The following is a 20,034-nucleotide window of genomic DNA, read 5'->3' on the forward strand; positions in this document are numbered from 1 at the left end:
AAGTTCAGACTCTGCAGAAAAAGGAAGGGAACGGACATAGAGGCAAAACAGGTAAAGGATAGGAAAGAGTTCAGACTTTAACTGAGTGTACTGAGGAGACCGACACTGCAGCGGGATACAGGAGCGGGTCTGGGAATACGGCCCCCAGAGAGGCGGAACGAACAGGCGAGGAGCGTGTTCAGACAGGACAGACAAGATACAGGAGCGGGTCTAGGTAATCGGCCCCTAGAAGGCGAGAGGAACAGGCTAGGAGCGTGTTCAGACAAGATACAGGAGCGGGTCTAGGTAATCGGCCCCTAGAAGGCGGGAGGAACAGGCTAGGGGCGAGTTCAGATAGGCCTGGAAATACAGCCTCCAGGATAGGCAGACGAGAGAACACAGACAGGACTCAGTTCAGACACGGGAACTGATACCGCAAGGCAGGAGACATAGACAGGACTCAGTTCAGACACGGGAACTGATACCGCAAGGCAGGAGACATAGACAGGACTCAGTTCAGACACGGGAACTGATACCGCAAGGCAGGAGACATAGACAGGACTCAGTTCAGACACGGGAACTGATACCGCAAAGCAGGAGACATAGACAGGACTCAGTTCAGACACGGGAACTGATACCGCAAAGCAGGAGAAATAGACAGGACTCAGTTCAGACACGGGAACTGATACCACAAAGCAGGAGACAAAGAACGGGACCTGGCACCTTCAGAGTGCAAGCACACACTGAAAGAAACACTATGCTCAGGCATGGATAGATGGGAGCAGCTGAGCTATATACCAGGTGACAGACAGCAATAGGCTGAGGACGCACAAGGGGTGTGACCCACAGCAGGTACAAAAAGCAGGAAGTGATCGGGCGCCGCCCTTAAGCAGCAGAAGCAGACACAAACAGACAGCATGGAGGGAAGCCAGAGAGACATTCTGGACTGGAGATCAAGTGCGCGCTCTTGCACAGTGGGAGATGGACCACCATGCAAGGACGCCGCCAGGTATGTTACAGATGGCTACGTGCTGCCTCCCGCTGAGTATAGATGGCGCTGTGCGGCCTCCTGCTGTCTCTAGGGGGGCGCCGTGCGGCCTCCCGCTGTGTATAGATGGCTACGTGCGGCCTCCCGCTGAGTATAGATGGCGCTGTGCGGCCTCCTGCTGTCTCTGGGGGGGGCGCCATGCGGCCTCCCGCTGTGTATAGATGGCTACGTGCGGCCTCCCGCTGAGTATAGATGGCGCTGTGCGGCCTCCTGCTGTCTCTGGGGGGGGCGCCGTGCGGCCTCCCGCTGTGTATAGATGGCTACGTGCGGCCTCCAGCTGAGTATAGATGGCGCCGTGCGGCCTCCTGCTGTCTCTGGGGGGGCGCCATGCGGCCTCCCGCTGAGTATAGATGGCGCTGTGCGGCCTCCCGCTGAGTATAGATGGCGCTGTGCGGCCTCCTGCTGTCTCTGGGGGGGGCGCTGTGCGGCATCTATACTCAGCAGAAGGCCGCACGTAGCCATCTATACACGTATACTCAGCAGGAGGCCGCACGTAGCCATCTATACGGTGCCATCTATACACAGCGGGAGGCCGCACGGCGCCATCTATACACAGCGGGAGGCCGCACGGTGCCATCTATACACAGCGGGAGGCCGCACGGCGCCATCTATACACAGCGGGAGGCCGCGCGGCGCCATCTATACACAGCGGGAGGCCGCGCGGCGCCATCTATACACAGCGGGAGGCCGCACGGCGCCATCTATACACCGCGGGAGTCTCAGTGCTTTGCAAGTGCAGTCAATAAATTCTGCTTGACTAATTCTGAGCACCATAAAGTCTGGTTCGCTTCTAACCTGCTGTCTTCATTTTCAGCTTGCTGAATTCTAACTCATTTACTGTCATTCGAGACGATGCCTTTGCTGGTCTCTTTCACCTTGAATACCTGTAAGTGCTCCACTTAATGTCATATTTTTGATTCTGTTCTTCTTCATCTTATGTCATGTGCAATTGTATGAGCAAGTATTCATATGAATTTATGACCTACTTAAACCTTCGAGGACCTTAAATTTTATTCAATCAAATTTTTTTCCAGTTTAAAACTATGGGACATATATGTGCCTTGGTCCTCAAAGGGTTTTTAAAGGGGCTGCAAACATAAATACGAAAAAAATAATTCAATTAGTGCTTTTTGTGTTCATTTAATTTTTATTTGAAGTCCATTTTTTTATATACCTTGAAATTAAGCCCTACCCCATGGAATGAAGCCCTACCTACACGACATATGAGAGCTACATGGATCCCGCTTGTGAGGTGCCTGTCCGTCACTACTATTCAGTTTTAGGGTCCACTCACTAAGCCATATATTCTCTCATGCAAGAGAATAGGGCCAATTATGCTAATGACACTCGGCTCAAACTCTGTCAGAGCTTCAACTGAGTGTGATCCGATTCTCTCGCAGCACAGATATGGAGAAGATGGAGAACTTACTTTCTCCATCTTCTCCATAGTCTGTGAGTGTTCATCGGACTGCACTTGGATGACATCCGAGTGCAGTCTAATGTTTTACGTGCACCCATAGACTTGTATGGGTGCACATGGTCCGAATATCGAATGAGATTATTTTCTCATGCCAATAATCGCAGATCTGCACTGTCCCATAGTATAACATAAGGCCGAGTCCTATCCGATAAAACATCACATAGCATTCGGCCTTGTTATACGACAGTGTGAGCGAGCCCTTAGAGTCAAGGAATATTTACATGCAGATGATGATATTACTCTCCCAGTGTATATTTTTTTAGGCGAGTTCATAGTAAATGCTTTGCCTTTTTGACATGTGATCAACTAAAGAACAAGAAAGATTTAGGATCTCCCCTATACAGAAACGGAAAATAGTTTGGAGGACTTGCATGTCCTTTTTTATTTATTATGAGAAAATCATAAAAGATCCCATTTTTTAACCATGCTGTGACTTTCTGCTGAGGGAGAGGGAGAGAGCTGCCCTATTCAGAGTCTGTAATAAGACCTGCTGACAAAAGTGTTGAAGATACAGTCTAATGTGAATTAACAATGAAAAAAAGTTAATTTCACAAATGGCTTGTATTTTTTTTAATACAAACTTTTTTGTGTTTACAGCTCCTTTAAAGGGAATCTGTCATCAGGTTTTTGTCACCTAATCTGAGAGCAGCATAATGTAGGGTTAGAGGCACTGATTCCAGTAATGTGTCACTTACTGGGCTGCTTAGTGTTGTTTTGATAAAATCATTGATTTGTCAGAAGGTAATTATCACTAGATGACTAGTAAGTTCTGTAGGACCCCACCCCCATCACTGATCAGTAGATTTCTGTGTACACTGAGCATGGGCAGAAAGCTGCCAATCAGTGGTGTGGGCGGGGCTATACAGAGCGCAGCATTCAGAGAGCTGCTAGATCTGCAGCAGATAAAACGGTGATTTTCTCAAAATGACAACAAGCAGCTGAAAAAGTGACACATCGCTGGAATCAGGGTATCTGCCCCAATATTGTGCTGCTCTCAGATGAGGCAGCACAATTAATATTGTGCCAAATTAATTTCCCGTGAACTATCACATGATCTATCACAGGGGATCATGTGACATGTCACGTGATAAATCAGGTGTGGGGGGGGGGTGGCCCGCGCCTTCTAAACTGCCCGGGGCCCTTGCTACTCTTAATCCACTCCTGACTGTAGCCACTGCTGCATGACTGAAAGTTGGCGGCTTCTGGAAAAAAAATAAAGTTAATTTTCTACCGAGTGTCGCACTTTTAGTACAGCGGTTGGGCACCTCCATAACGCTATTAACCTGCAGATTATCCCTATATCGGACATGACAGGTGGCCTCTAAAGACATAATAACTTTATGGACAGCACAATTTTTGCTGGAATTCTGTCCCATTTTGCAAAGTAATCGTCCCCCATAAAGATATTCTTCATGTGATACACAGTGCTAATGCTTCTGCACAGACGGATACCATTTTCCATTTTGCAACGATAATCTACTAAGCCTCCTCTACATCAAAGTCTTAAGTGGACAGAACTATTGTTGCAGCTCAACATGTGGCAGTTTATGAAAGCCAGAAAGGAGAAAGCAAAAACTCCTCGCTCTCTCATGTCTAGCATAGAAGAATACGAGACTAAGCGACAGATACCAGTGATCAAATCCTGGCAACCACGGTCTGCCGCGTGATGAGAGGTCTCCTAGTTTCTTCATAATAATGTTATTTTTTTTCAATCAGATACTATAATATTGGACTGTAGTCAAAATTTCAATTAAAACTTTTTAAGTTTTGTTGAAGAATAATGGCAGAATTAACAATATAATATAATTATGGAAAACTCTTATTACAGCAGCAGGAGTGGCAATCAGTGTCGGACAGTGGTGCCAAGGGCCCACCATTAACAAACTCCAGGACCCCACTTTTCAGTTCCATGCAAATGTGACATTATCCTCAATCACAAATTTATATAACAATGAACTGGATAGATTGCTAAATGAATAAGATGCTGCCTTTGTCTGTACATAGTGCCAAGTACTGCTCATATAAGAGGGTGGTGGCCCACCGGAGGATTCCCCTGTTCTCCTGTCAGCCAGTCCAAGCCTGGTGACAATTATAACCACGGAAGGGTCTATAGAATAGGATCACAATATTGTAGATTTGCAGGTTATAGTTAAAAGGAGGGAAGTTATTTCAAGTAGACTTTTTAAGCCACTTTTCCTTGTGGCTGCATTGCCCTTATTTGTGACAAATTTATCACAGTGATACAATATTTGACAAAGTACCATCGGATATTGCATTTCTAACTTTTACGCCCCTTTACTGCAGTGAGTTTGCAACTTTTTAAAAAAGTTGTAATCAATAAATATTAGTAAAACCTCATTTCATAGCTGACCACACACACTTCTGATAAGTAGTGAGGATGTTGTAAAATAACACAATAGTACATACTTTTTCACATAAATGCCATGCACTATAATTTATGACTTTTCGATGCCATAAAAATGGTGCAGAAATTTTGACACATGCCCCCCAAAGATTCTAGTGCGCTATATTGATGATTGTTTTCTTGCACTTGTGTATTAAGGCCCTGAGTCATCATTCTTTTTACTCCTAAAACATTTTTATTTTTCTGCCAAATTCATTATGGCTTTTTAGCTATTTCTATGCTTGTATTTTTCAATCCTTGTCATTTTTTGGATTTGCTTCACAATCCGAGGGTTATTTTCATTATTTAGATGTTTTGGTTAAATCTTTTGAGAATTTTTAAAATGGCACAAACTTTTAGCACAAATGCACTCTAATACCCTAGAGGAATAAAATATTTGTGTAAATTAATTTATTTTTGCTGATAAGACCTCATTCACACATCAGCATTTTCCACGTACGAGAAAATCGGACCAATTGATTGGACTTTGATCAGAGTTTAATCCGAGTGTCATCAATTTTTCTCGTACGTGGAAGCAAATAAAAAGCTTTCTCCACTTTCTCCTTTCTGACAGTCTGTGAAAATCCGAAATCATCCAAGTGCGATCCGATTTTTTCACGGACCCGTAAACTTGCATTGGCGATTTTGATCCGACACCTGGATCAAAATTGGACATGTTTCCACGACCTTGCACAGAATGTTTGGTCTGCAAAAAATCATGGACATGTGGATAGCCGCATAAACAATCATAGGCACGAGGGCTATCCTTGAAAACCACAGATAGCCTTCGTATGAGGACAACGGACGTGTGAATGAGGCTTAACATGCGAAATTTTAAAGCTTATTGAATGGGTCATACTAGATTTTTACTCCAAAAACTCCAAAAAAGTAAAAAAAGCAAAAGAAAAAGCATCTTTGAATTCATCAAATCATTAAACTTTGTGCACCATTTTGATAAATGGTCCCATCTCCAAGATCCTATCGCAATATGTAGTAGGTGTAACAATAATATTAGCAAATACCTCCAATTAGAAATGTAGTATAGTTCTTCTGATTCACTATGTATTTCCTCATGTGCAGGGCATTGCAGTAGCTTAAATACACATGGTTATGACCACTAGCCACTAGCTAACTGTCACTATATCAGTGGTCTTAACCATGGATACTTAAGCTACTGCAATGCCTGCACATAACGAAAGAGACATAGTGAATCTGAAGAACTATACTACATTTCTAATTGGAGGTAATTGCTATTATTAATACATCTACTGCATATTGGGATAGGATCTTGGAGATGGGAATACCCCTTTAACTCAAAATCTGCAAGTGCAAAAAGAAAGGCAAGGCAAATGGTGAATCAGGGTCTAATTTCTTTAAAGTGGCCACAAAGTTGGGGCATCACTTTATGTATTATCCTGCTCTTGTTTGGCTTCTCGTTTTTCCCATATTTATTGAGTTCTCATAATGGCTGCCCCTCTACTATATACTTCATACACTGTATATGTCGTTTTATCATAGTAACAAAGTCCCCGGTGATTAACGAGGCTTCTGTCATATGCACCGCCGACTTTTCAGAGCTGAATGGTTTTCTGTAGCAAAGGTTGCCTTGGAAGGAAAGTGAAATTCTAGAAGAGGGTGCAGAGTAACGCCCCTGACAATCCACTAATAATGTCTTTACCTGACGTTAAAATATTCTTATGATTTGTGTGAGAAAATAAAAAGAGACAATCAATCTGATACAGCTAGTTCTGACAGATGGGCGTTCTACTACCGGAAGAACATGTGAACTCTCCACCTTGTGCAAACACTTTCTAATGGTGTTTTGAGTTTATTTAGAATTTGTAGCTCAGCTGTTTTTCACCCGAAGCGCAGATGTGAGCCAGAGCTTTTTTTTTGCACTTCACCTCCACCTACACCCATGACTAAGGCCTCATTCACACGTCTGATTTTTCCCAAGTACGAGAAAAACGTAACAGTTATTCTAATCAAACTTTGATCAGAGTTTAACCAGAGTGTCATCCGTTTTTTTCTAATGTGAATGTAGATAGTTTTATGCCTAAAAATGACAAAAGTATTCTCGGAGTGATACCTTTATTAACTTTATTACCAGAATTTTTTTTTTGCAAGCTTTCAGAGCACAGTGGCTCCTTCTTCAGGCAATGTTACAAAATCTTTTGTAATCCTGCCTGAAGAAGACGCCTCGGTGCTCTGAAAGCTCGCAAAAAAAAAAAATTCTGGTTAGCCAATAAAGGTATCACTCCGAGAATACTTTTTTCATTTTTAGGTATAAAAGTATTTACATTGATTTTTCTGGCTAACATGGTACCACAATATAACTTAGTCTCTTACGTGGAGAGATAATACATTTCCCTGTATACCTCGGCTCCAGGAAGATGGCTGCCGGAAAAGCAATGTACTCCGCTCTGCCTCACCACCGACACCGGCCACGCAGCATCTCACCACTTCTGCCGCCGCTGGGTTCCTGAGGGAGGGACCCTGCTTCCTGTGATCCCGCTCCACCACTGCCGCAACCCACCGCTGCTGGGGCACCCCCTTCTCCCACCCAGGGCCTGCAGCATTGCTCCACTTCTGCCACTGCCGGCTTCCTGAGGGACAATGCTTCCTGTGACCCCCCGCTCCACTGCCGCCGCCCCCCAGTTAAGATACCTATTCGGACTATTAGACGGACCCCCATCTTATAACATGTATATTTTTCCTATTTTACACCCCAAAATTTGGGGTGTGTCTAATACTCTGAAAAATACGGTCTTGCAATTTTTCAAAAATATGCACCAAGGCATGGCAGCATAGCCTCAGGGCCCATTTACATGAGCCCACCACATTCAAGCCAAGTTCTTTCACAAAATCATATCTATTTTGATTGAACTGTTAAACTCATCACATTTTCTGCATAAAAAACTGCACCATTTACACTATGCAGGAACATGGCCTTATGGGCGCGTGCACATGTCCGTATAATCGGTCAGAGTGAGATCCAACAAAAATCAGATCGAACTTTTATTAGTGTCATTCTATGGGATCGTGAACATCTTAGATTTTTTCCTTGTGTTCGTAGAAAAAAATTGCTGCATGACCGAGTTTAATCTGATGTTTGGATCATACACGAACATTCAAGTCAACAAGTCCATGGAAGTCATCAGACTGCACTCGAATGACATCTGAGTGCATTCTGATTTCCGCACATTAACATAATGGAGAATATGGAGACATTTTTTTTTCCCATCTTCTTCTCATCCGAGAGAATTGGAGCACATTATGATCAGAGTGTGATTTTCATAATTGATCCTATTCTCTCTGATGAGAAAATCTACGGTCGTCTGCACCTAGCTACAAGGTGAAATCTGCAACAAAGTCTGCATTTATCACTCATGGAATTCATTGCAGAAAAGCTGCTGATGCTCTGCGGAAATATCTGCACCAATTATGCAGCATGTGAACTTAACCTAAAAGTGTAATAGTAGGACCAATGTGTCAATATATTCATATACTTCAAGGATGAGTAACAGAAGAACAATATAATGCAGAATTAAAAAAAAAGAATTAAGTATTTGCTCAAGTAGACATGTCGGGAGAGACGACAGATCCTCTTTAAAACCAGTCAAGTAAAAAACAATGCAAACAGAATTATTGCACATATTTATTTAGATGTATAAACTAAGTAGAAACATTTCTTTGCCGAGTATCAGATTTTTAAAATATATAGATTGTGAAATGGTGATGTTTCTTGGTTACACAATTTCCAGGTCTCCTCTTTAAAACCGATCAAGTAAAATACAATGCAAACAGAACTTGGCATAAATTTATTTATATTTCTAAACTAAGTAGAAACATTTCTTTGCAGAGTATCAGATTTTATAAATATATAGATTGTGAAATGATGTTTCTTGGTTACACAATTTCCAGGTCACAACTTTTTGTGAACTTATTTTTTCAGCTTTAGAAATATTTTAAAAACGTCCCCACATTTCTCTAATAACCAAAAATACTTCAAACGATCCCGACCAGTTCCTTGGATAAGGCAGGGGAGCCCACGGACAGACATCACATTGAATTTTGAGCCTTTTTTTTTCTATAAGACCCAAGACGTAAAGCAAGAATAGGATTGTGTGTCGGCCATGCAACATAATTGTAGAATAGAATGTGAAGTTATCGCATAAGATTCACTTTGGACCTGACGTGAATATTTTGGCTATGTTGGATCTTTTTTTTTTTTTTTTTTAGCATAATTGCAAAACTTCTCCACGAACAAAAGAAACTTTAGAATTAAAATAATATAAAGTCTACAATCGACTGCAGCAGTAAATCTGAGCAAAGGCACTTATTAAGAAAACTGGATCCGCAGACGGATCATTGACCCATAACAGGATGAGAATTCTTCTCTGGAGCCCCCTCCATAGCTTGTTCCTTGCCAAATGCTCAGTTGACTACAAAAGAGAGTCAGACAGGGAGCCGTTTCTATTCACACAGCACCATTCAGACCTGTCTCTCCCTGCACTGACCACAAAGAGGCATAGAGTCCTTCCCAGATATCCCCAACCCTGACATGTATGCCAATAAAGAGGATTTATTGTATGGGTCTTTTCTCTGCACTGAGGGTTCTAGCTGCGGACCCTGCCGACTGCTTTACTCTGTCACTGTAATCTGGATTGATTATAATCTATGTAGTTAAAAACACGATCCTTGTATTTAATGCAGGATGCCTGCACACGAACGTCGAAGTCATAGTTGTTTCTAATGTAAAGTTGAAAGAGATTGTGGCTTGGCAGCAGATGAATTGCAGAAACCTGGCCAAGCATCCACTTTCATTGCCGGGCACACAGGTCCATGAGCAATTTAAAGTAAACCATCATTATTACAGAGAAATTTAAAAGTAGTAATTGCTGGACATACTGAAGCACATTATGAACCAAAGTTGTGATCGGCAGCAAATTTCAGATATGTTACACTCAGGCTCGGACTGGTGCATCGGAGAAGAGGAGAATCCTCTGGTAGGCCACCCCTGTGAAGGAATACTAATGAGTAGTGCTATAACCGTTGATTAACAATTTAATACATAATGACCACTGAATAAAATTTCAAGTCAAGAAGTGTACAATAAAGAAGTAGATAATAAAAATACAGTATATGTTTATTAAATATTTAAATTAAAAATGGAAAAAAATATAAAATGAGGTGCCTCATGCCAAAGAGAGATGCAGAATAATTCATTTAAATAGGCAGCATTTATAATGAAACAAATGTAATCTTAATATCCATAGATTATAACGAAGTGCAGTTTATAATTATTGATGTCCAAGGTGGATGCCAATAAAGTCTATAGATATAAGTGAAAGTTTGAAGGAATTATTTTTACCTAGCATGGAATCCACAAAAAGGTCCTCCACCCCGATGCACGTTTCACTCTGCTTCTTCCAAGGGCGTGTGGAGTAGTGCTATTACACTTGATTCACAATTTGCAGAAATAGGTATCATCTAACCATTCATTAAACAAGCAAGCCAAGATAATATTACATAGAAGCAAAATTAAATTTGTGCACTAGAGTCAGGTTATTTTTGCATGTAGCTGAACAGTGGGGCCCAACAGTCAATGTTACTGGTGGACCTTTTCCAACCCAGTCCGGCACTGGTCACACTTGCCCAACAGATCAATGTTCTTCATGGTAGTGTTATATTCTGCAACAAGTACTAAGGAAAGAAAGGGGAAAGCTGTCCCTACAGTAAGACTAAGCTGAATCCCTACGATGTAGCGGGCTGCCTGTTCCTAGCGAACAGACCCGCCTTAGCATAAAGGGGAGGGGTCCCTAAAAGAACTAAGGACTGGAACAAAAATGGGACACCTCCTAAAGAGAAGTTGTTGCAGAACACAAAAAGATAAACTGACAAAAAGGTACTAGAGGTCCCAGAAGGACCAAGCGAACTGACAGAGAAAGGCACAGAAGCACCTGGTTAGCAAAGCAGTCAAACACTGAAGCCCAGCACAGCAAAAAGGGCGGAGCTGGAATATAAAGGAAGATGGTCATGTGACCGCAAAACACAAGATGAAAAAAACAAACAGGAGAGTTCTAACAGGTAGCTTGTCCTCTTTTCAATGAATGATTGGTTGCCTCATGTTCTAAAATTGTTAACATTGCAAATTGCTTGTTAGTATAAGCAACTTTGCAATTTAACTCTTATTAAAAATCTTTTCTGTTCTCGAGAATGGAGGGATTTTTAATTTTATAGTTTATGGTTCATGCCTAGATTACCGACCACTCTGTCGTCTTAGAACAGGTGCAGACAGCCGTAGATTCTCTAATCCCAGATAATCGGGTCGATTTTGCAAAAGACACTCTGATCAAACTCTCATCAGAGTGTTAACATACACTGTGTGCAGAATTATTAGGCAAGTTGTATTTTAGAGGATTATTTTTATTATTGATCAACAACTATGTTCTCAATCAACCCAAAAGACTCATAAATATCCAAGCTTAATATTTTTGGAAGTGGGAGTGTTTTTTTTTTTAGATTTGGCTATTTTTGGAGAATATTTGTTTGTGCAGGTAACTATTACTGTGCAGAATTATTAGGCAACTTAATAAAAACCAAATATTATCCCATCTCACTTGTTTATTTTCACCAGGTAAACCAATATCAGTGCACAAAATTTAGAAATAAAGATTTCTGACATGCAAAAACAAAAAACAAAAAAAAATTAGTGATCAGTATAGCCACCTTTCTTTATGATGACACTCAACAGCCTTCCATCCATAGATTCTGTCAGTTGCTTGATCTGTTTTCGATCAACATTGCGTGCAGCAGTCACCACAGCCTCCCAGACACTGTTCCGAGAGGTGTACTGTTTTCCCTCCCTGTAGATCTCACATTTTATGATGGACTACAGGTTCTCTATGGGGTTCAGATCAGGTGAACAAGGGGGCCATGTCATTATTTTTTCTTCTTTTAGACCTTTACTGGCCAGCCACGCTGTGGAGTGGTTGGATGCATGTGATGGAGCATTGTCCTGCATGAAAATCATGTTTTTCTTGAACGATACCGACTTCTTCCTTACCACTGCTTGAAGAAGTTGTCGTCCAGAAACTGGCAGTAGGTCTGGGAGTTGAGCTTCACTCCATCCTCAACCCGAAAAGGTCCCACAAGTTCATCTTTGATGATACCAGCCCATACCAGTACCCCACCTCCACCTTGCTGGCGTCTGAGTCGGAGTGGAGCTCTCTGCCCTTTACTGATCCAGCCTCTGGCCCATCAAGTCACTCTCATTTCATCAGTCCATAAAACCTTTGAAAAATCAGGCTTAAGATATTTCTTGGCCCATTCTTGACATTTTATCTTATGTTTCTTGTTCAAAGGTAGTTGTTTTTCAGCCTTCCTTACCTTGGCCATGTCCCTGAGTATCGCACACCTCGTGCTTTTTGATACTCCAGTAACGTTGCAGCTCTGAAATATGGCAAAACTGGTGGTGAATGGCATCTTGGCAGCTTCACGCTTGATTTTCCTCAATTCATGGGCAGTTATTTTGTGCCTTTTTTGGCCAACACGCTTCTTGCGACCTTGTTGGCTATTTGCCATGAAACGTTTGATTGTTCAGTGATCACACTTCAAAGGTTTGGAAATTTCAAGACTGCTGCATCCCTCTGCAAGACATCTCACAATTTTGGACTTTTCAGAGCCCGTCAAATCTCTCTTCTGACCCATTTTGCCAAAGGAAAGGAAGTTGCCTAATAATTAAGCACACCTTATATAGGGTGTTGATGTCATTAGTCAACACCCCTCCTCTTTACAGAGATGCACATCACCAGATTTACTTAATTGGTAGTTGGCTCTCAAGCCTATGCAGCTTGGAGTAGGACAACATGTATAAAAAGTATCAAAGTGATCAAAATACGCATTTGCCTAATAATTCTGCACGCGGTGTATGTCTATGGGTCCATGCACTGCTCTATGAGAATAATGTACGGACCAGTAGACATACTGTGCCTGTACACAGCGCTGCGCCCACACTCCTGCAGGAGCCACGCACTTCACAGTGGTATTTTGAGCAATTGGTGGGGGACTGAAGATTCTTACCATTATTTTCTTAAAGAGCCCTGTTTTATTAAAAATGGGTTTTCCCCTAGAAATAATTGTGCCATTCATCTGTTATCCCTGCCTAACATTTATGAACAAATTAAGAAGTGAGTGTTATAATTTCCATTGTCGAAAGGGTGGGTCCTTATACATTGTGACATTGAAGGCGTCATTGGGTGTAGGAACACGCCCCCTATTGGTAACACCTAGATGTCAATTTATTCATAAATTTCTAGTTAGGAATAAGAGGAACAGCAGCGCATAGGGCTATATAAACATACTCTGTATAATATAGAGCATACAATTTTTTTACTAAAATAGATGTGAGGAGAGCAGATGTCGACTTTAAGGGCGCAGTCACACGAATGACAACCGCATTGCAATGCCCGGACTGGCCGGCGGCTTTCCTGACCCAAGCGTGACAGCTACATAGAAATACATGCTGTCACGCTCGGGTCAGGAGAGCGGATGGGCAGTCTGAGCTTTTCGATGCGATTGTCGTCTGTGTTATACGACCATTTGACTGCGTCCAAAGACAGATAGGGCTGCAACCGGCATAGCCAGAGTGTAGGCCTGGACAGGACAGGGGTTTGGAAGAAGAAGGCCAGGGTTAATAGGTAGTTTTGCTAGGAAAGGGTTAATAGCCTATTTTGCACGTCCACAAAATAAAATAAGGGGGCGTGGGGTTTAGAGTTCAGGTCACATGGGTTGGGATTCAGCCTAGGATTTGGAAGGGGTGTGGAAAAGATGATGGTACCTTAAAAGAAGAGGAGGAGCCATTGGATCATCGTCTCTCCTGCGGATCCAGGACCAGTGAATGACCCGCTCATCCGCCCTTATGTTATTTTCTTTATTTTGCTAACACAAAATTTTGGCTGTCATGTGTTGGTCCACTATTTTTATAGTTATGTCATAGCAGCTGGAGGTGAGGAGGTCAGGGATGGCCCTGGTTAATGGGGCAGGGTCACATTGGAGGTATGGTGACCCTTCATTATGGTTTAGCTCAGGGCCGGCTCCAGGTTTTTGTGGGCCCTGGGCGAAAAAGTCTCAGTGGGCCCCTTTAACACATACCACGATTCATGATGCACAGATACTGCAGAGAAATATATATATATATATATATATATATATATAGTACAATGCAAAGATTTCACTTCTTACATTACATGAGTGATATCTATTGTAAATTCCACAATAGCTCAGAAACCAGTGAATCGCTCCATACAGAATACTGGCCCCCATAAAATACCCCATACAGGATACTGACCCCCATATAATGCTCCGTACAGGATACTGGCCCCCATATAACGCTCCATGCAGGCTGTGCCCCCCACATAATGCCTCATGCAGGCTGTTCCCCCCACATAATGCCTCACGCAGGCTGTTCCCCCTTATAATGCCCCATGCAGGCTGTTCCCCCATATAATGCCCTATGCAGGATGTCACCCCCCTTATAATGCTCCATGCAGGATGTCACCCCCCATATAATGCCCCATGCAGGATGTCACACACACCCTCCCTTATAATGCCCCATGCAGGATGTCACCCCTCTTTTAATGCCCCATGCAGGATGTCACCCCCTCCCCCTTATAATTTACCATGCAGGATGTCACCCCCCCTTTTAATGCCCCATGCAGGATGTCACCCCCCTTATACTGCCCCATGCAGGATGTCACCTCCCTTATAATGCCCCATGCAGTATGTCACTGTCCCCCCCTTTTAATGCCCCATGCAGGATGTCACACCCCCCTCCCTTATAATACCCCATGCAGGATGTCACCCCCCCTTTTAATGCCCCATGCAGGATGTCACCCCCCCTCCCTTATAATGCCCCATGCAGGATGTCACCCCCCCTTTTAATGCCCCATGCAGGATGTCACCCCACTTATAATGCCCCATGCAGGATGTCATCTCCCCCCTCCCTTATAATGCCTCATGCAGTATGTCACTGTCCCCCCCTTTTAATGCCCCATGCAGGATGTCACACTCCCCTCCCTTATAATGCCCCATGCAGGATGTCACCCCCCTTTTAATGCCCCATGCAGGATGTCACCCCCCCTCCCTTATAATGCCCCATGCAGGATGTCACACCCCCCTCCCTTATAATGCCCCATGCCTCCATACATTAAAAAAAAAAAAATTAAATACCTCACTTCTCACCTGCTGCCGCTCCTCCGTACTCCAACGTCACTGGCGTCTTCCCACTCTGCGCTGTGACGGCTCAGGAGAGCGCGGTGTAAAGACGTCACCGCGCCCTCTGACCTGAGACATCACAGTCAGAGGACGCGGAAGAGACCGGAGCTGCTGCGGAGGCACGGGGAGAGGTAAGTATTGTGCCGGCTGCTGCCAGGGCCCTTAGCAAGCGGGGGGGAACGGGCGCTGACACCGCACTCCTCCGCTCAGGGATCCCATAGCGCGGCGGGGTGCCCGGCGGCGAGTGGGCCCCCCGCCTGCTCAGGGCCCCGGCACTTGTCCGGGTGCGCCGGGTGCTGACACCGGCCCTGGTTTAGCTCCTGCTGGGACGGTCCTTGGGGAAGAGGTTAAAAAAATTGTAGAGGGAACAGCACCCCCGAGTTGAAGCGGTGTGACTTTGGAGAATTTATTCTGGTGCCGTCCACTGTTTTAGGCCATCCAGGATCTCCTCAGAGAAGTCAAGTAAATAAATAAAATAAAATAAAAGTGTATTTTACTTAATTTCATATATGTTGTAAGCAATAAAGGCTGCTGGGGCCATACATTTCCACGTCACTTAGCATTGTGTCTTGTCTGTTAATGCCATAGACACTTTACAATATCCTGGTCAAGGATCTTCTCAGCTTCTTATTTTCTCATTTTGGATGGTGATTAACCAGTGCATGTTCGAACTGACTTGAAATAGAATTATGGGTTGAACCGACAATAAAAACCACTTGGCAGCCTTCATAAGTGGTAGTAAACATGTATTTTTTCGTTCTGATTCAGTTTTATTGATAGATTCCTGTGGTCTGGATTAAAATATTTGATCTCGGCAATGGAATGCTGACGTAACCTGACGAGGCGAGAGCAGCGTAACACAACGAGATGTGTCTGATACATATTACAAAAAAAGCAATCTAAAGTATGGTCATGCAAGAAAATTCCTTTAGAGGGGTTGTCTGTTTAAAATTTTTTTTTATTATTATGCTTTGCTTATATAACACCATTAATTCCACAGCACTTTACAGATATCATTGCTGTCCCCATTGAGACTCACAATGTAGATTCCCGATCAGTATATCTTTGGAGTGTGGGAGGAAACCGGAGAACCCGGAGGAAACCCACGCAAACACGGGGAGAACATACAAACCCCTTGCAGATGTTGTCCATGGTGGGATTTGAACCCAGAACCGCCAGTGCTGCAAGGCTACAGAGCTAACCACTGAGCCACCATACATATTTTCATATACTCCATTTTGGAACTCTAGAATGATCAAGGGGGCTATCTGTTTAGGGCCCCCATTTCTTGGCTAAAGTAGACCGGATGAAAATACTATCTCTTGCTCTGTAAGACTTGTCATCTTCTATATTACATAGAGAAGCCCTTAAAGGGGTTGTTCAGGCTCGGACAGTGTGCATGCTGTGAGGATTCTCCGCTGCCGGCACTGGTGGGCACGTGACTGCCAGTATGCGACTTGCTTACATGCGGTCACATGCCAACTAGAAGTGCACAGCCTCGCTCAATACAAGTGAATTAAGCGAGGCCGGACATGTCTAGTCAGAATGTGGCTGGAAGTATGCAAATTGCATACTTGTGTTCACATGACCGCCTGCTCACGATAATGGAAAATCCTGACAGCGTGACTGTGCGCTGTGAAGATTCACAAGCCTGTAGTCACATAGAATGACTGCAGACTTGTACCCCAAGCTTGGACAACCCCTTTAATTTGAATGAACATTGTGTAATGCTTAATTTTCCCTGTGGTGGCACTACAGTGTTGAACAATGGCTGCCTGCTTTCTTCACAGAGCAGAACTGATCACTGGAAGTTCCTCCAGGAGGACTAACTCCTATGTGTATTCAACGTGGAGAGAAGATAAAGCTGATACCAAGCACCTCTGTGAGTGACATATGTCCTCTGAGAACAAAAGGATTGGGCGTTGAAGTTGCATCTGACCGATCTTTCTCTCCTCGGACAGCATCCGTTGGGGACAGAGTTGGGAGGCCCCATGCACCTCAAATGGTCAGCTGATCTCACCAAATATTGGAAGGTTCTGCTGATTTTAGTTTAATGTGAATGGGGACTTTGTGAGTTAAAGCTTTATTTTCCTGTAATTGAGCTAAAACTTCGCAGACAAAAGGTAAATTGCCACCACTAGAGGGCGCTTACTGCATACACATAATCTATTGATCGCAGCAGCTGGAAAGTACTTTGTTACATAGACATGGAGCCGAGTGCTAAAAAGAAATGTGTGAAATATCCTAGCATAAAATGTTTGATCTAAAAATGACCTGATGTTAAAAAGTCATGACCATATTAGATAGTTTACAGCTGAAATGTTTTGGTGAGCAATTAACCTCATCTTACACCCCTGATCATTAGTGAACACAGACAGGGCCCCAGTGCAAGTACAATTTACAGGCCATTTGCAGAACAAAATCTCATCATAAGGCACAATTCCACCTGCAATTGGGGGTGGTAATGGGCCCCTTACTCCTAGGGCCACTATGCGGCTGCACAGGTTGCACCAATGGTATGTCCGCCCCTGACCCTTATATCTGTGTAGCTCTTTGACATGTTCATATTTCCGATAGGTACTGTCAGAAACCTCCAGCATTGTTTAAATTCGGGAGTGAGAGGGAGTATATGCATGGTGGCCCCAAGGATTACTGACTGCTCAGCCACAAATTCATCACTTTTAGGGCAGGTGCACACAAGCGTATAGTTTCTCATCTGAGACAATCAGGTCAATTATGCAAATGGCATTCTGATCAGAGTGTGATCGATTCTCTCGGATGAAGAGAAGATGGAGAAAAAAAACGTCTCCATTGTGTCAGTCCGTGGAAATCAGACTGAACTCAGATGTCATCCAAGTGCAGTCCGAAGTTTTTCACGAACTTGTTGACTTGCATGGCCGGGTGCGATCCGAATATCGGATGAAACTCATGCATGCTGAGATTTTTTTCCTCGGGCAGACTCTGTGGGCGTGATAGCGTGATTTGCTGTCATCACCAGCTCTCTGTAAAACTCGCGCATGAGGAGCAATGATGTGGGCGAAGAAAGCCAAGCGCATGCAGGAGTTTTGCAAAGAGCTGGTGACGACGCTCGCCCATAACATGCTGTGAAGGCTGTCTAGTCTGGGAAAAACAATACCCCATCGACTAGTCAAAGGCCTAATTAGCACTTGAAGCGCAAAGTTTATAAAGCCTTTTTTAAACATTGGTCTAGGCAGTGTTGGACTAGGGTGCCAAGGGCCCACCAGTAAACAGCTCCAGGACCCCACATTTCAGCTCCATGCAAATGTGACATTATCCTCAATCACAAACTTATATAACAATGAACTGGGTAGATTATTAAATAAATAAGATTCCGCCTTTGTCTGTACATAATGACAAGTACTGCTCATATAAGAGGGTGGTGGCCCACCGGAGGATTCCCCTGTTTTCCTGTGGGCCAGTCCAAGCCTGGGTTTAGGTGTTAATTACTATAGATTTATGGTCAGTCAGGGTATTTAGCAACAAATAGTCTAAGTTGGTGGTTTGGAGGGCAAGCGGGACCTGTCAGGTTCCCTTTAACTATGGCTTCCAACAATTTTCGGAAAATGCACTTCTCATGGTAATGTTACTAATTCTCAATCTTTCCAACGCCTATTGCTTTCCTGTTTCTCACCCGTAGAGCCAACACTTATTAGCTCTCAGCCTCCCAGGAGATTCCTGCAGGCAATAAAGATCAGTATGTGCTATAACAGTCCTGCGGTGAACGGTTTGTGGCTTCTTGATTTCATAATGTCCTTGTAATTATATGTCTATAACTACGCTTACATCTAGCTTAATGGAAGGATGTTCAGCGAGTGGATCTCTATGAGATGCTGCTTTATTCTCCCTTCCATTTGTGTTCCTAGAACTGTGATTTCTCATTCCTAACCACGTAGTGCCATCATGGAGGAGACAACGTGCCCAGACCTGAATATATCTCTGTTTCGGCTACTTCCAAGCATCTGATCTCACATTCCTTCCAGTGAAAAATTGTATTAATTCCAAATCATAGAAGCACCTGATCCTTGAATCTGTTATTCCAGGCGGTCTCCGCAGCATTCACTTTCTTCCGCTTTATCCGCTCATTTGAGAGTTTTCGTTAATGTGCGTAGACTGATTACTGCTGATGTAGCTGAAGTTTTAATCAGCGCCTGTTGACAAACAAACCGAGCACCGAGGAGCTCATTAACCACCGACAAAAACTCTGAAGGCCGTCTCTGAAATGGTCATTTGAAGGGGAAAAAAATAATAATGAAGCAAAAAAAAACAAAAAAACAGTTTACTAGTGGGAATCCGGACCTCATCGATGCAGACTGAGGATATTTTTTTTTTGTATGATATGCAAATTTGAAGAGGCTAAAGAGAACTGGAGATCTTTCTTGGCTCACAAAATGAGAAAACATTAATTAGTAAGAATGGTAATGAGCCGCAATGCTCACTTTGCATAATAAACTAAGCCAAATAATGTTGGTTCACCTGGAATGAATTTTGTGGTTTGCGATTTCCCTAATGTGAGCATACTAACTACACATACTTCATTTGAAAGTTTATTGTTTCTTCTCCTTTTTGTATCATTATCTAGTCAAAGATATTTTATTTTTAATAGTTATTTTACTCACTTATATAGCGCCATTAATTCCACAGCACTTTACAGACATTATGGGCACTGTCCCCATTGGGGCTCACAAAATGTGAAATGTGCGGGGGCAAAACATCCTAGGGGCCAAATGCTGGCTACGAAATGTGCGGGGGCGAAATGTACCCGAGGGCGAATTGCTGGGGGCGAACTGCTGGAGGTGAAACATCCAATTCCCAAATAACATAGGG

General features: G+C 43.3%; 1 protein-coding gene across 10 annotated transcripts in view; it reads left to right on the plus strand.

The window, feature by feature from the left end:
- PLCH2 (phospholipase C eta 2) overlaps nt 1–20,034 on the plus strand; it is an 816,520-nt gene that overhangs the window by 74,316 nt on the left and 722,170 nt on the right. The window contains exons 2-3 of one of the 10 annotated variants that reach the window (XM_073656907.1): nt 1,842–1,913; nt 16,980–17,071. The exons of 4 other annotated variants lie outside the window; for them this stretch is intronic. The gene's annotated coding sequence lies outside the window, so the exon portion shown is untranslated. 5 more of the 10 variants (XM_073656908.1, XM_073656906.1, XM_073656909.1 and 2 more) reach the window with 5 other exon arrangements.

Source organism: Phyllobates terribilis, unplaced genomic scaffold (assembly GCF_046119375.1).
Source record: "Phyllobates terribilis strain yellow unplaced genomic scaffold, ASM4611937v1 Scaffold_12__6_contigs__length_324123572, whole genome shotgun sequence".
NCBI classification, from domain to species: domain Eukaryota; kingdom Metazoa; phylum Chordata; class Amphibia; order Anura; family Dendrobatidae; genus Phyllobates; species Phyllobates terribilis.